Source organism: Oenanthe melanoleuca, chromosome 10 (assembly GCF_029582105.1).
Source record: "Oenanthe melanoleuca isolate GR-GAL-2019-014 chromosome 10, OMel1.0, whole genome shotgun sequence".
NCBI lineage: Eukaryota > Metazoa > Chordata > Aves > Passeriformes > Muscicapidae > Oenanthe > Oenanthe melanoleuca.
Window position 1 is genome coordinate 15174074 of NC_079344.1, and position 14166 is coordinate 15188239.

The 14166-nt window shown below is 44.5% G+C and overlaps 1 long non-coding RNA gene across 1 annotated transcript; it reads left to right on the top strand.

Moving 5' to 3' along the window:
• Positions 1-25: 25 nt before the first annotated feature.
• LOC130257403 (uncharacterized) lies at positions 26-13686 on the top strand. The gene is made up of 3 exons (XR_008841322.1): positions 26-201; positions 1632-1695; positions 13456-13686. It is a non-coding gene; the product is annotated as an uncharacterized LOC130257403 (long non-coding RNA).
• Positions 13687-14166: the final 480 nt, after the last annotated feature.

Consider the following 14166-nt stretch of genomic DNA (forward strand, 5'->3'; position numbering starts at 1 on the left):
GCCGTCTCCGCCCGCCCCGCGCCGCTCCGCCGCTGTCGGTGCCTGCGTCGCCGGGAGCGGGGCGGCCCGCGGTTGTGCCGTTATGTGGGGACGCGGAGGAGGCATGGAGGTCTGGGGGCATGGCGCCTTCGCCTCGGGTAGAGACCGGAGACGATTACAGAGAGCAGTGGCATCTTCTCCTCAGGCAGGGACCAGGAGAAGGTTCGTGAGAAATAGCGCCTTCCCCTCAGGCAGAGACCGGGAGATGGATTCAGGGGACAATGGCATTTTCCCCTCAGGCAGAGACCAGGAGAGGGCTCCACGGGGCAGCGCTGTCTTCCCCTCAGGCAGAGACCAGGAGAGGGGTTCAGGGGGCAATGGCATCTTCCCCTCACGCAGAGACCCAGAAGGTTCGTGGGGAATAGCGCTTTCCCCTCAAGCAGAGATCAGAAGAGGGGTAGGAAAGGAAACGGCAGTTTTGCCTCAGGTAATGACCTGAAGAAGAGTATGAGGAGGGAGCGGTGCTTTCCCCTCAGGATGAGACTGTGGGAGAGGTGCAGTGGGAAAATGGCGCCATCCCCTCAGGCGATCGAGGGAAGGTGGAGCAGGCCATAGCATCTTCCTCTCAGGGGGAGACCAGAAGAGGGTTAAAGACAGGAATGGCACCTTGCTCTCAGGTAGAGATAGGAAGAGAGGTATGGGGGGAAAAGGCATTGCCTCACAGGTAGGGACTGGGAGAGGGGTATGCAGGAATGGTGCTTTCTCTTCAGGTAGAAACTATGAGAGGCCTACAGGGTGCAACAGCATCTTCTCAGGTAGTGACCTGGAGGGGCAAAGGGAGCAATTACATCTTTCTCTCAGAGACTGGAAGGGGTTATGGGTCAGGGAGAAAAATGTCACCTTCACCTCAGGTACAGACCAAATCAGGCACATGGGGCAGGAAGGACATGGAGGGGGACCCGAGTTCTGTATCCACAGTGCAAGCACATCAGGACCCCAAAGCAGGGGATGCTGGGGGGACACTGACAGAGTGCTACGGTGTTAGTTGCACCATGGCCATGTCAGATGGCTTGTGCCCCATCCTCTGCACAGCATCAGGAGGGTCCCAGGGCCCTGCCTTCAACTGCTGGGGCGTAGCAGATTCAAGCTCCCAGCTTGGGCATTGAATTCATGTGAAACAGCAGATTCGCCAGAAGTGTCATCCAAGGACACTGCTTTTTGTGTCAAATTTACTTTTATGTGACTCTAATTTTGACAGACTTAAGTCAAAAATGTGTAGATGTAATTTTTCCTCAACAATTCCCTTTATCATCCAAATTTGTAGTCTAGTGGAAGAATCCATGTTTGTTTTGAGTCATCTCTGCAGGCTGACATTGCAGGATTAAGGGAGAAGGATTCACTTTTTAATTGAACCTCTTAATCAAGTTGTATTCTCTATGTTGCTTGAGATTGAGGCTCAGTGTTCCTCCTTGGAATGCTGGTGTGGTGTTAGTGCTGTGAAGTATCTTTTCAGTCCCAAAATGTCTTAGAAATCCCCCTCATTGATGTGAAAGTCTCCTCAATCCAAATGCTGTTGGTGTCCTGAGTAAAATTTTGGAAATGTATAGCAATATTGGATGTCTCCTAACACCTTTTTTGGTTTCTTCATTCAGGAGGGATATTGCACATATCCATGAAGTAACTGATACAGGCACAGATGCTCAGAAAAATACTAAGGTCAGTTGTGAATACCTGTTACTGGGCTCTCATCTCATAGCTGGATCTCCAGAGACAGCTGGAGCTGCAATTTGCAGCCTTCTTAAACAGGAACACCAGCTGTGTTACATCCTGTCTAAGGGCAAACTGGTATCAAAGCAAAAAAAGAGGGAACTTGATTCCCAAGTGCAGAATTCCTATTCTTAATCATCCACTTGAATGGCTTGAAGTTTTTAATAATTCTGACTATATTTCATAAGGATGAGGTTTCAAAATTATGGATAGAACCAGATAGATCATAGGCTGTGCACAGTTTGCATCAAATTGTAAGATACTTCACAATGATATATTTAATTGAATTGAGTTGTAGCCTTATTTACTTGCTTTTTACTAGTTTATCCAAAAAAACTGTCTTTCCATAACAGCTGCATCAAAAAGGCTGCGATAGGAAGCCTCTTGGACAGCACAAATGCTTGCTTGTGTCTGACATATTTAATGGCAACATGTAGACAATTGTTTTAAAGGTGCCTTTAGTTTACATTACCTAATTTAGTAGATACCTGTACACATTTTTCTCTTTAAAACATTAAAACATTGTCCAGTCTAGGAGGTCTGTGCAATTTTTCAACTTGCTTGCTCCAGGGGGTCTCCCACATGCCAGCAGCATGGATGGGTGTCTTAAGAAGAGAACTAGCACCACACAAAGCATTTTCTCAGGAGTTATGGAAATTACCCACACTTGAAATGCAGCTGGAGTGATTCCTTTCCATATTTCTATATCCTTGAGAGGATGTATTTTACTTTATCTGATGTGGTGCCTTATTCTGCTGTAAATATCTGATATCTCTGACAGGCTGTTAGCAACATCATTCAGTGATCCAGCTCAGGACATGTTTATTATCTCCCGTGATATTAAGTTGTTCTGTGTGATCCTTTTGAAAAGTCAGTCCTTGGCTGTCTAATTGGCTGATGTCATTCACTAATAAATCATTAGCTGTAATATTTTTGGTGCCTGTTAAAGAAGATTAGAAAATGGTAGAGGTGTCTCTTTCAATGCATTTGGGTGAAATTTTACGTTGTTATATTGAGCTTTTGAACTGATATAATTCCAGTACCTTCCTTTAAGATACCAATTACTGTGTTAGAGGGCGAGTATTGCTGTTGATATCTGTGGGACAGGTAAAGACATTCCATGTAGCAAAAGGTGTGTCTCTTGTTTGGGATTTTCTGCATGCTGTATCTTTTACCTCACAGCATGCCCAGGGCTGTGGTTTTGGGACAGAGCATGGGGTCGAGAGCAGAATGTACAGACCACTGCCAGCTGGGGCCCTGCTGTTGGAAGTGTGGCGTCCTGGCATGTGATTAAGGAGTGGGAATAGGCAATAGTCCCTGAGGAGAAGCTGGAAGAGAAAGACAGAGTGGTGAATGACAGAAGTGGGAACAGAGAGCTGGAGGGAAAAGGTTTTCCTTGGAACCACATCACTTCTGGGAAGGCTGGGCTTCCCGTGCCACCACTTTTTATATTACTCTGAGAGAGTCAAAATGCAGTGAAAGACCTTCTGTGGCCTTGTTATGGTTTAAAGAAATTAACCCAAAATAGATCTAAAAGGTGCCTGGCACTGTAATAGTTAATGGAGATTCTGCAAGCATTGATCCAAAACTGATGCCTACCTTTGGGATTCCAAATGGATGGTGCTTCCATTACGGCAAGCTCCGCTGGCTCGGCAGTGACAGATACTGATGAGATAACAAGTTTGCTGTATTGATGCTGCCTGAGAGTGCTGCCTGCTCAAACTCATTTAACATTGGGCTAAACCCTGTTTTACAAAGCTGCCCCTAAGCCAGAGATGAAGTGCTGAAAGCTTTTGGGGCTGTTTTAAGGGAGATGCTCTTTGGTGTGCTGGTGATCCTGAACATCAACCGCTGTAGACTCAGGCCTGCAAAATGTGGGAGGATAAACTTGGATAACATCATCGTTCCTTTGGAGGGGAAGCACAATTCCCCTCAGGGTTAGCTACAGCTGATAAGGTTTTCCAGACAGTGCCTTGCAGAAACCCCAAACCCAAACAAAGGTTTCTAGTCATCCCTCTTCCCACAGCTCCAAGAGGTGTTGGCAAAGCTCTGGAGTCAGGAGAAATGTGGAACAGCTGCTTGTTTAACTTTGGTGCTGCTGCTTTTTAATTAAGTGCTGTGAGTATGTGACATGGGCTGGAGACTGAAATTCAAAAGCACCTTTCCAGTCCTCTGGAAAACAACCTGATGAGCAATACTTGAGCAATGTGTTGTGCATCTCAGCATTTCTTAGTGACTGCATCCCACATTCCAAGCTTTCTCCCACACCTTTGCACCCCTGCTTGGCATGCTTTCATACCTACAGGCAGACAAGGCTGGCTGGGGCACTGGCAAACACTGGTTAGGAACTCTCCTCTGTTTTTTTGAGAAGGGCCCTTCAATTGTCTTTCTCTTTTCCCCCTTTATTTTCTTAGATAGAAAAGCTATCCTTGGTGATTTGCTGTGATTCAGTGCAGAGATGGTTTTCTAAAAGATACTGAAAGGGTCGTTGCCAGTGCAGGAGTTTGAATAACGTAGCTTTGTGGCTTCTTATGAAATTGAAGATCTGATTATTAAACATAGACTGTAATAAAAATAGTTTCTGGTGTTGGCGGATGCATTTCAGCAGAGAAATGTGGCTTAAATGTTTTCATTTAATTCCAGTGTGTTTAAAATTGATCTCACAGACCGGAAAAAAGGGTTTTTTCCCACTTAACTAGGGTCTGTGAAGGAAATTAATACAGGGAAGGGAAAATAGAAATACAATACCACACTCAGTGAAACAAATGCTTATGACTGAGGGCTTCGTTCCTTGCTAGCACCACTGGAACAGCCAGCTGTATAAGGTATTTTTTATTATGGAATTAACCTTGACCTAAGGTTCAAAGAAAAAGGTTAGTTTGAAATAAATCAGTAGTATGGTCAGGTCACTTCAAAGAGTCTAAAGCTGAGCTTGAAGATTGCATGCTGTTTATGTGTATCCAGTTGGAATAGAACATATGGTAAAGATAATAGGAGTAAACTATTTATCTCTTCCACCCGCCCCCACTTTGGATTTAACGCCTTTTTGTCCTTTGCATAGATCTGCTGCAGGGGATGTTTTTATCCTGGTATGTTTATTGAAAACAGAAATGTGGAATGAAACAACCTTTTTAAGTCAGCTGGGTAAAGCAGTTTTGCCTTTAACGTTTTTCCAGTTGCTCAGATTAAAGTAAACCATTTTGGAAATAGTCATGAATATAGTGAATCATACTTCTTTGTCACTTGTCTCAGTGAATTCAGACAGTCTTAGGAAAATCAAAACAAAATGTGCTCAATTCTGAATTATTGTTTTATTTAGAAGCAGGATCGCATTTCATTGTTACATGTGAGTTACATGGATTTAAGAGCTTCCTAAATACCAGATAATTCATGAGACATCCCAGTAAACTGGGCACGAGTATCCCACCTAGCACAGGGAATGGGAACTGAGGGTGGTTAAGCAATTTTTCCAAAGCGACTTGTAAACTGTACCAAAACTCAGATTTGTCCTCGTGGCTGCTTTAAATTCCAACCCTTTTTGATGGAGAGGACCAGAATCCCAGCTGGGAATTCCTGAATGCTGCTTTACCCAGAAGATCAACATGTATCTCTTGGTCCATGTGCCCTTATTCTTTTGCTCTCTGTGCCATAAGGGAGGTATCAGGACTTGAAAGGCACTGTCCACCAGTCAGCTGAGTCCAGGTTCAGCTTTGTGCAGGTCACTGTATAGGGGAAATAAAAGAACTTTTCATTCTTCCAAACCCATTGGATGCAACCTCATCTATTGAAAGGTGTTCCTTCTATGGCAGTGGGGTAGAACAGGATGGCATTTAAGGTTCTTTCCAACCCAAACCATTCTTGGATGGAATGGGACGGAATGAAAGACAAGGCAGATGCAGTGAGGGGCTGGCAGTTGTCTTAGATGCAGAAGTTTTCCTTGTTCATTGCACCACTGAATTGCTGTAGTGCTTGGCCAACACTGTAGCTTTGCAGTGCTTACAGGGAAGCAGTGGGAAGAGCAGTGCTGCTGGATGCTGGGAAGCAGAGGGGATCCTCTGCTGAAATGAAAACCAGCTGCTGAGCCAAGACATGGTCACTCAGTAATAGCTTTCCTCCACAGATTGGTTTTTCCATAATGTAATACATGCAGTTTACAGATAGTAACAGATTTTAAGATTTATGATTGCCTGGCTTTTCCCATTAATAGGGAAATCTGATGATTGTCCATTTTAAAGTGATTGCTGAACAATAGGAAGGAGTATGCTTGTTGAAAGTAAACATAAAAGCGAACTGGATCTATATTAGGGTGCTGAGCCTTTGATAGATTTTCTCCTTACAGCAGTCTTTGATCTGCCACACCAGAAAATAAACTCAGTGGGAGACTGGATATGGGATATAGAACAGTTCACCTCTAGGTCATGGACTCCTATACAAGCCAGGTCAGGAGTGAGGCTCTGGGTCAGTTCTGGCAGGAGGTGGGGGTGGCAGCACCCCCAATGTCTGCACTGCACCTGTGTCGTGGCACAGGGATGTGTGGGTCTGCAGTGACACCCCTAAAGCAAAGGGAGGACCTATTGCTTCTTCCCCTCAACCCAAATGAGAGCTTTGCAGCTTTGCCAAGGGAATAAATGATATGGGAGTACCCAGGGCAGTGCAGGGGCTGTATCAGGATCTGGCTCTCAGGAATGTTCTTGCTGGAGAAAGCTCAGTGCTCTGTCATGGGATGTGTGCAGGCTATGCCCAGTCCTTCTTAAAAAAAAAAAAAAAAGAAAAAGAAGAAAAAAAAAAAAGAAAAAAGAAAAAAGGCAACAGCTGTGCCTGTTAATTATCAGTTGATCTAAACAAGAGAGAAGTCTGCAAAGTGGTCATATCAGCCTTGTAGTAGGAGGGCTAATTGCAAAGGAAAAGTTGTGCAGCTTTGTTTTGGACGGAACTGCATGCAAATGACTCCATGTAAGAAGCACAGCACATGTAACAGGTCACAGATGAGCTGATACAGTGGACTAGGGTAAGGTTTTGTGGCTATGGAATGTGAATTTCTGGCTATGAACCTTGATCTAAGCTGAGAAGGAACATGGGCGAGTTTAAACATCAAAACTGAAATATTAGGATTTCTCACTGTCAGGGAAGTGACTTGAGTTTCTTTCTGATGGTTCCAATAAGAGCAGAAACAGGGATTTTATTTTGCTTCAGCTGTGTCAGATGTGGGGAGCTGGTTCTGTTTTATCTCGTGCAAGAGACAGCTGCCAAGATTTGTCTTTGCAGGAAGGGAAACAGAAGTGAGAAAGGTCTGGAATCTGGAATCTGAAATCATGCTTTCTGAAAGAACTGGTTATGTGACGTTTGGCCAAACCTCACGCCACTCAAGAGTCTCAACACGAGGCTAGAGCTGTAGGGATAAATAGCAAGACCCAGGCTGTCTGCAAGGGGACTGGATCCTGAAGCTCTGGTCCAAATTCAGCACTGTGTGAACAGTACAGTACCCAGCCTGGGACACAGTGAGGCTTGTCCTTAAGCTTCTGTGACTCTCACCTCCGTGGTGTTGGAGAGAATAAAGCAGCATTTAAAGGCAAATTTTGCCTGGAGAGATCCAGCTTTCCTCTGTGTCTGAGCATCCCATCTGCTGCGTTGCTCTTTTTTGAGCTCAAGGATGTCTCTTCACAGTGAAAACAGCCAGGGAGGGATTTGGTGTCAGTGGTGTGTGTTATGTCTGCTTTAGCTCTTATCCCAGGGAGAGGCATTGTGCTGGATTCCAGTTGCCAGCTGATGGCAGCAGCGGATCTGTACAGAGGCAGCTCTGCCTCCTCACCAGCCTCTGCCCTCACTGCTCTGCTCACAGTACCCCAAACAGTGCAATTTTGGGTTATTCCCACTGCCCTGCAGCAAACCAGCCATTACTTCTGGATCAAGCAAGTCATGCACAGGAGAGTGGCGTGGAAATATTTCTGCTGCTTCAAAGGGGAAAAACGGCCAGAAACTTTGTCTGCACACCCACCTGCTGATGTGTTCCTTCACGCACAGAGCTGGTGAATCATCTCCAAAAAGAAATGTCAGGCACTGAGTTGTTCCTTTTCTAAAGACAGACTGGTATTTCCTTGGGAGCTAGGAGACAACAGGAAAATTGCCCCTCCCTTGGAGGGACTGGGGGATTTGCCTCACTGCTATCCTGCTTTTCCCTGGGATGTGTCAGTCAGTTCATGGCATTACACTGAAAGGAAAAGATTCCCCGCTTGCCTCCTTAAACACAAACAATTATTTTAGGGGAAGAAAGGGGACAATACACTATTGTTACGTTGTTCCTCAACCTCACACTGAAATATTTAAGGTCCCCCATGAATAATGCAGCCTCAGCCCCAAGCCTGTTTTGCACTTCACACTAAGCGGGCCCATAAAACACTGGGATTGCTCCCGGCATACATTATACTGTATAGAACATCTCCTACCGAGCAAAGCTTTGTCTTCGCTGCCACAAAGGCTGTTGGGATTTTTCTCCCTGTCTCCAAGAGAGATAATGAGCACAAGAGCTCTTGTTTTAAAATGTTAGTGGGAACAAGTCACCTGTGGTTTTACCTGCTGCTAACTAGCTGTGGTCCACACTGCATCTCCTGCTTATGCTGATCCCGTGTCATTCCTTTTTACTCCAGTGGCTGATATCAGGAAAGCTATACAACACCTAATTTATGTAAAAATCGATCATATTTAGCTGTCAGGCAGGAGACAAACTGATACATTAGGCGTCAGGATTGTTCCATAACCCAAACCAGGAATTCTTTCTTTCTTGACTAGGAATTATGTACCTAGAATGCAGCAAGGAGCAGGAGCAGCATGTTGTAATGGCTTGAGGTTCATAACACTGTCACATACAGTATGTCACTTCCCAGGCTCTTGTGAAGTTCAAGAGAGATTTTTGTAGTGTTTTAGTGATGCTGTTATTGAGAAGAGGACCCCTTTGGTGTCTGCTTTAGTCACTTCCAGCCATGCTGTGCAAAGGAAAACTGAGGCAAGAGGGAAAAAATGTGTGGCCCCAACCCCTTCCGATGAAGATACCTTTGCACCCACCCTAAACTACAAAGGTGAGGCTCTTGATGAATTTTGGATTAAAAGGAGCTTTATGTCTCCCTGGACATCTGGTTTGTCATCAATAATGATATTAGGATCTGTCACATAGGAATTGCCATCTGTGATCCGGTCGGAGGCCTTTCAAAGGAAAGGAAATGGGAAGATGGAAATCAAGGAGTGCTTTGCTGCAGGGAAGAGTAACTTAGAAGCCCCAGAGGTGACCATGCCCTTCCCTCAACTCAGCAAATCATACCATTCCTCCATCAGCTCTAGGACAAAGGTTTAAAAATCTTGGGTTTTAGAAAAATCTTGGGAAGTGTTTGCTGAAAGGAGGAGATGAAATAGGAAAAGGTAGGATTGTATGCAAAGTGGTTTTTAAAAAAAAAGACCACAGAATCATAGAATGATTTGGACTGAAAGGGACTTTAATGATCTAATGGACCTAGTTCCAACTCCCCTGCCATGGGCAGGGACACTTTCCTCTAGATCAGAGCTTAGAGAAGCTCAGAGCTCCTTCCAACTTAGCCTTAAACACTTCCAGGGATGAGGCATCCACTATTTCCCTAGGCAGTCTATGTCACCGCCTTCCCACCCTCACAGGGTAAAATCTCTTTCTAATATCTAATCTAAGCCTACTCTTACTGAGTGCAAAGGTTTATGCAGAGGTTTTCCAGCTGCTTTCTTGCATCATCTTCTAGTTTGCTCCCAAACCAGTGTTGTTTGGAAAGGTGAACATCTCTGGAAACCTACCTGCTGGCACAGCAATAACATTGAACCCCCCCCAGGGACCCAGTTATGCCATTTGCCACATATTTTGTTTATCTCTTTACTAGCTGGGTATGAACTTTCCCCATTGATACCTAAGATTAATCTGATCACCAGCCTATCAGCTGTTTATTTAGAGTTAAATCCTCATCCTGTATTTTGGCCATCAATCCCCATTAGTTTCTCTATATGGGTGATTGAATAGTCCATTGCTTGTACTAATAAGCACCCATTAGTTGTCCCACAGAGCTTTAGCTTTATTAGAAACAATTCATGTCAGCCTAGGCCAGAAGAAAGGCTTTTAGCTGGATTGTTTTGATTGCATTACTTGGAAGGTGGCTTTTGAGCACCTGGAAGGTTAAAGGGATGCTGCATGCAAGAGGGATGCTTTTATTGGAGAAATCCAGATGATACAGCTGTGAGCAAGATGAGAATTTGGTGCAAGAGCACACAAAATGCATTTAAATCTGCAGATATGGCTTTTTGGTTTGCCCTGTTTGGGTCAGTCTAGAAAGAATCTCCAAGAATTCAAAGTAAATGTTTCCAACACCTGTCTGGCTTTGGGCTTTGGAATGTCAATGGATCTCAGGACCTTTCTTTTCCTTTTTCATTCTCCCTCTTCACTCCTCACACCACCAGCCCAGAATATTCCCTTTTTGCAGCATTTCAGGCTGCAGTAAGCTGGTTACAAGCAATTTGGCTTGCTGCTCTGCAGAAAAAAAAGTGTGGAAGGCAGGAGGAATTGCTGCAAATTGCTATTCAGCTGCTCTTCATCACATGGGCTCTGGCTTCCATCTACCCGACAGCCCTGCTAAAAGGATAATAATGCTTTAAAAATTAGAGTCAGCCAAACAACTACTTCATAAATTCATGGCCTTGCCCTGATCCTTTCCAGAAGTTTTTCTTTCAGATTGAGTCCATGTCAGATCTTGGATTCCTTCCCTTTGCAAATGCTGCTGCTTTTCTACTTTGGGAGTGCTCTCTGGGTCATCCAGCTATGCAAAGGAGGTTACTAATTATCTCTCATTACCTCAACAGAGACAAGCCTCATTTCAGGATAATCTTGTGCTCTCTCCTTCAGAGAACATAGGATAATCTCTCAGTGATGTTGTCTTATTGTGGGATTTTGTCCTTGATAGATAAAGCAGTCCTGAAATCCTATTAAGAGATATTCTACCTCCCTTTAAAACAGACAAACTCACAGATGAGACAAACTTCTGTGGAACACAGAAGAGACCCTTGGCTTTGCCTACTTGATGGGAAACAGCTCTGGTTTGCAGCAGCTGTTCCCATCTGTGCTGCTTCTGAAAGCAGTTGGAGATCTAAAACAGCCCTGACTTTTATATGGGATTGATGGTCCTCAGCTTCTCAAATCCACCTCAAGCTACCAGCAGAATACCACAGCAAATGGGCTGGGGGCTTACTCGAGATGTGGTGGGAAGGGAACACTGGTTGAATGGGTGGTACAGCATCTTTTCAATCCACATCATGTCCTACCAGTGGCAAGGGATGAACTGTCCTGTTGGCTTTTCCACCTGCTCCAAAGGTTTGAAGAGAATCTGGATAGGAGAGATTGCCAGATGGAGGCAAGACTCAGCATTATTGTTCTGCTTCATAATTTCCAGCTCAACAGGAAGAGTACCTGACTGGCTGCTTCCCGGATTTTCAGCCTGGTTCCTAAGGAAGGCAACCTCTTCATGTGTTCTCCCAAAATAACTCTGACCTCAATGTCTCACTTAATCTTCGTGAAGACAGGGACTAGATTGCCATCCATGAAGATATTAAAAGGCTCTGCAAACATTAAATTCTTTAAAATTTAGGGTCTTTATGTCATTAAGGAAGTTTGGACAGTAAAAGAGTACCATATCCATCAGTTGTGAAGGAAATTTGAAAGTGTCTTTTAAAAGGAAATTAGATTTCATTAAAAAATTGAGCGAGGTATAAAAATGAAATCTCTTATTTTACAAAACTGACAACTCCAGCAAAGTCAAGCTGCTTCTCAATTGTTTCTAATGGGAAGAGAGAACCACCCAAGTCTGGGCTTCATAAAAACGGAAAGAAATTAGTTGATGTTATGTTAGCTTTGTTTGGTTTTTTAATTTACTCAGAGCTGTTCAGCTGTAGAGGACTCAAATCCCTGCTCTTTATCTATGGGTTTTGTTGTGCATAGGATCAATGTCTCACTGTAGCTATTTTTGTGACTGAAAATAGTGACAGTGATCTATTCTCTTGGGTTCTTTTCTTCTTAGCATTTTGCTTTTGGCCTTCTCTGAGCTTTGAGAGTCAGGGAGCTGCTTCACCCAAGAGCCAGGAAGCACATCTGCTTTTGAGACGTACAAGAAGGGGTTGCCAACACTTCTCCATTTTTTTTGGGAAAAACATATGAATGTTTTTTTTGAAAGTATGTATATATGAGATATATGAATATATCTCATATGATAAGGACCATTCCCTTTCAGTGGTGTGTTTCCACGTAGCCCCAGTCTTACACTGCCCGACTCTTTCTAGTGCCCATTAATAATTTGTCTTAGTGCAAACAATAAATTTAACTGTGGAGATTAATTTTGGTGGAGCTGCAGCAGGGCCCAGGTCTGTCACATCTCCTCATAAAGAGAGGCTCTCTCCTCCTGGCTGCAGAAGCTGCTGGGGCTGTAATCTGTCTCCTGTGAGGCATCCTCGCCCGAGGACTGGCAAGCCTGAGCCCAGTCTTCAAAAATAAATCCATCACAGCAGCAGGGAGCGGATGAAGCCTCTGCAGATATAAAGGTCAAACGATAAAGGCCATGTTAAAATATGCTCATAGGAAATGGCAGCTTATAAGTACTCTGTGATCTAATTACTTATGTCAGGCAGATAAGCCTGGACAGCAATTATTTTTAACCTAAATCACGCAAACAACTACTGTAGGAGCTTTGCCAGTTCTCAGCATTTCTTTCGATTATTTTTGGGGTAAACCGTGAAGCTCTGCAGGACAAACAGCTCTCTTACAGGTTTGGTTTTCAGTTTCATGAAGGTGGGAAGCTGCTTTAGTTATCTATATTTTTTTTCCTCTTCTGGGAAAAATAAACCCTATATGTTGTAGGTAGTCCATGGGCAGTGCACATGGAGCAGGACGGGTTTATTTTCCTGCTGGCATGGCTGGATGTGGGCAGAGGGGAAAGCTGTAGCTGAAGACAGCAGTTCTTCATACAGGAGGATGTCCGCTCCTGGGATCTGCTGGGTTGGTGAGACAAGCAGTGATTTGGATAGGGAAAGAGTTGGTCCTTACCCTGCCACAGGTAATCGCTTAGGGGTTGAGCCAAGGACTGCACCTAAGAGAGAAGCCACACAGGAGTACATCAAGTCTTGATCTCTGTGAAGGATGGAGGTCCCAGCTTGTGACTCTGTCTTAACTCTACACAGAAATGCTGTGAATTGGCCCTAAGCCCAGAGCAAGAGCACAGGATAGGAACCACATTTTCCTTTTGCAGGTGGCTGTCACAGCTTTCTGCTCCAGCCTGGCACACACAATTCAGGTCTGCTTGGTCCAGTGTCACCTTCCAGCCTCTGCATGACTTAAAATTTTCCTTCGTGGTTCTGGAGAAGGTTTTTAGTCAAAAACATTTCTCTGTGCCTTACAGAGAGATTTTGGGATCACGTATCATCTTACATGATGCTTCAGACTTGGCTCTTTGACCTGTGCCTGAGGGAGCTGCCCCTGTTCTCTCAAGGTCATTTGAATACCAACAGAGACGTTCATCATCCTGGGGCCTCAAGGAAGGTATTGATCACCTATGATGAATTGGCACATGTGTTGTGCAGGAGGAATGATTAGTTAATGGATGAAAGATGTGAGAGCTTGTGCTTTCATCCAAGTCACTGCTTCTTTCTCCTCTTTGACACAAGGGTCATCCTGCCCCAGTGGTGTGGGAGATGCAGAGGAAGAGAGAGAGAGAGAAAGAGAGAGAAAATGGCTGTGGGCTCCAGTGGATGTTGATGGCACCTTCTCCTAGGACACAGTCTGGGTGCTCCTACCTTCTTTTACTTTCCAACTTGGCCTGACTGACCATCCCTGAGCAGTGGATTTGAAGCAATGCTCCAGCCATAAATGGTCCACAGGGAACACAAGATACATAGGTGAGTATGCCTGAGGCACCAGTGCATAGTGGGATCATTTCGGAGTTCCATGGCTTTGGAGTGAGGAAGAGGAGATGCCCCTCAGTCATGCTGCTCTCCCAACCTGCAGGAATTACTGCAAATGGTGATTTATTAAATCTTTGTACAGCAGTGCAGTATCACAAGTCCCCACTGAGAACTCTTCTGCACGAGGTGTTATTACAAAGGGCTGTTTCTGATTGATTTTTTTCACCCTCGATTTTTTTCCTATATGAATGTTTTGGAAGAAAAGCACATTATTCGAAATGTGATTAAGTCATTTGGAAGAGGATTATGGTGTTTTGGAATAACACCCTCTTATTCCAGAATGAGATCAGTCACAGGGGGAGTTAATCGGAAACAGCTATTTTGTTCCTCTGGGAAGCCTCCACCAGCATGACAAACACTCAGAGCTGCTCCTAGCCCTGGTGCCCGCTTGGTGCCTTGGTCCAGGTGGGGCCT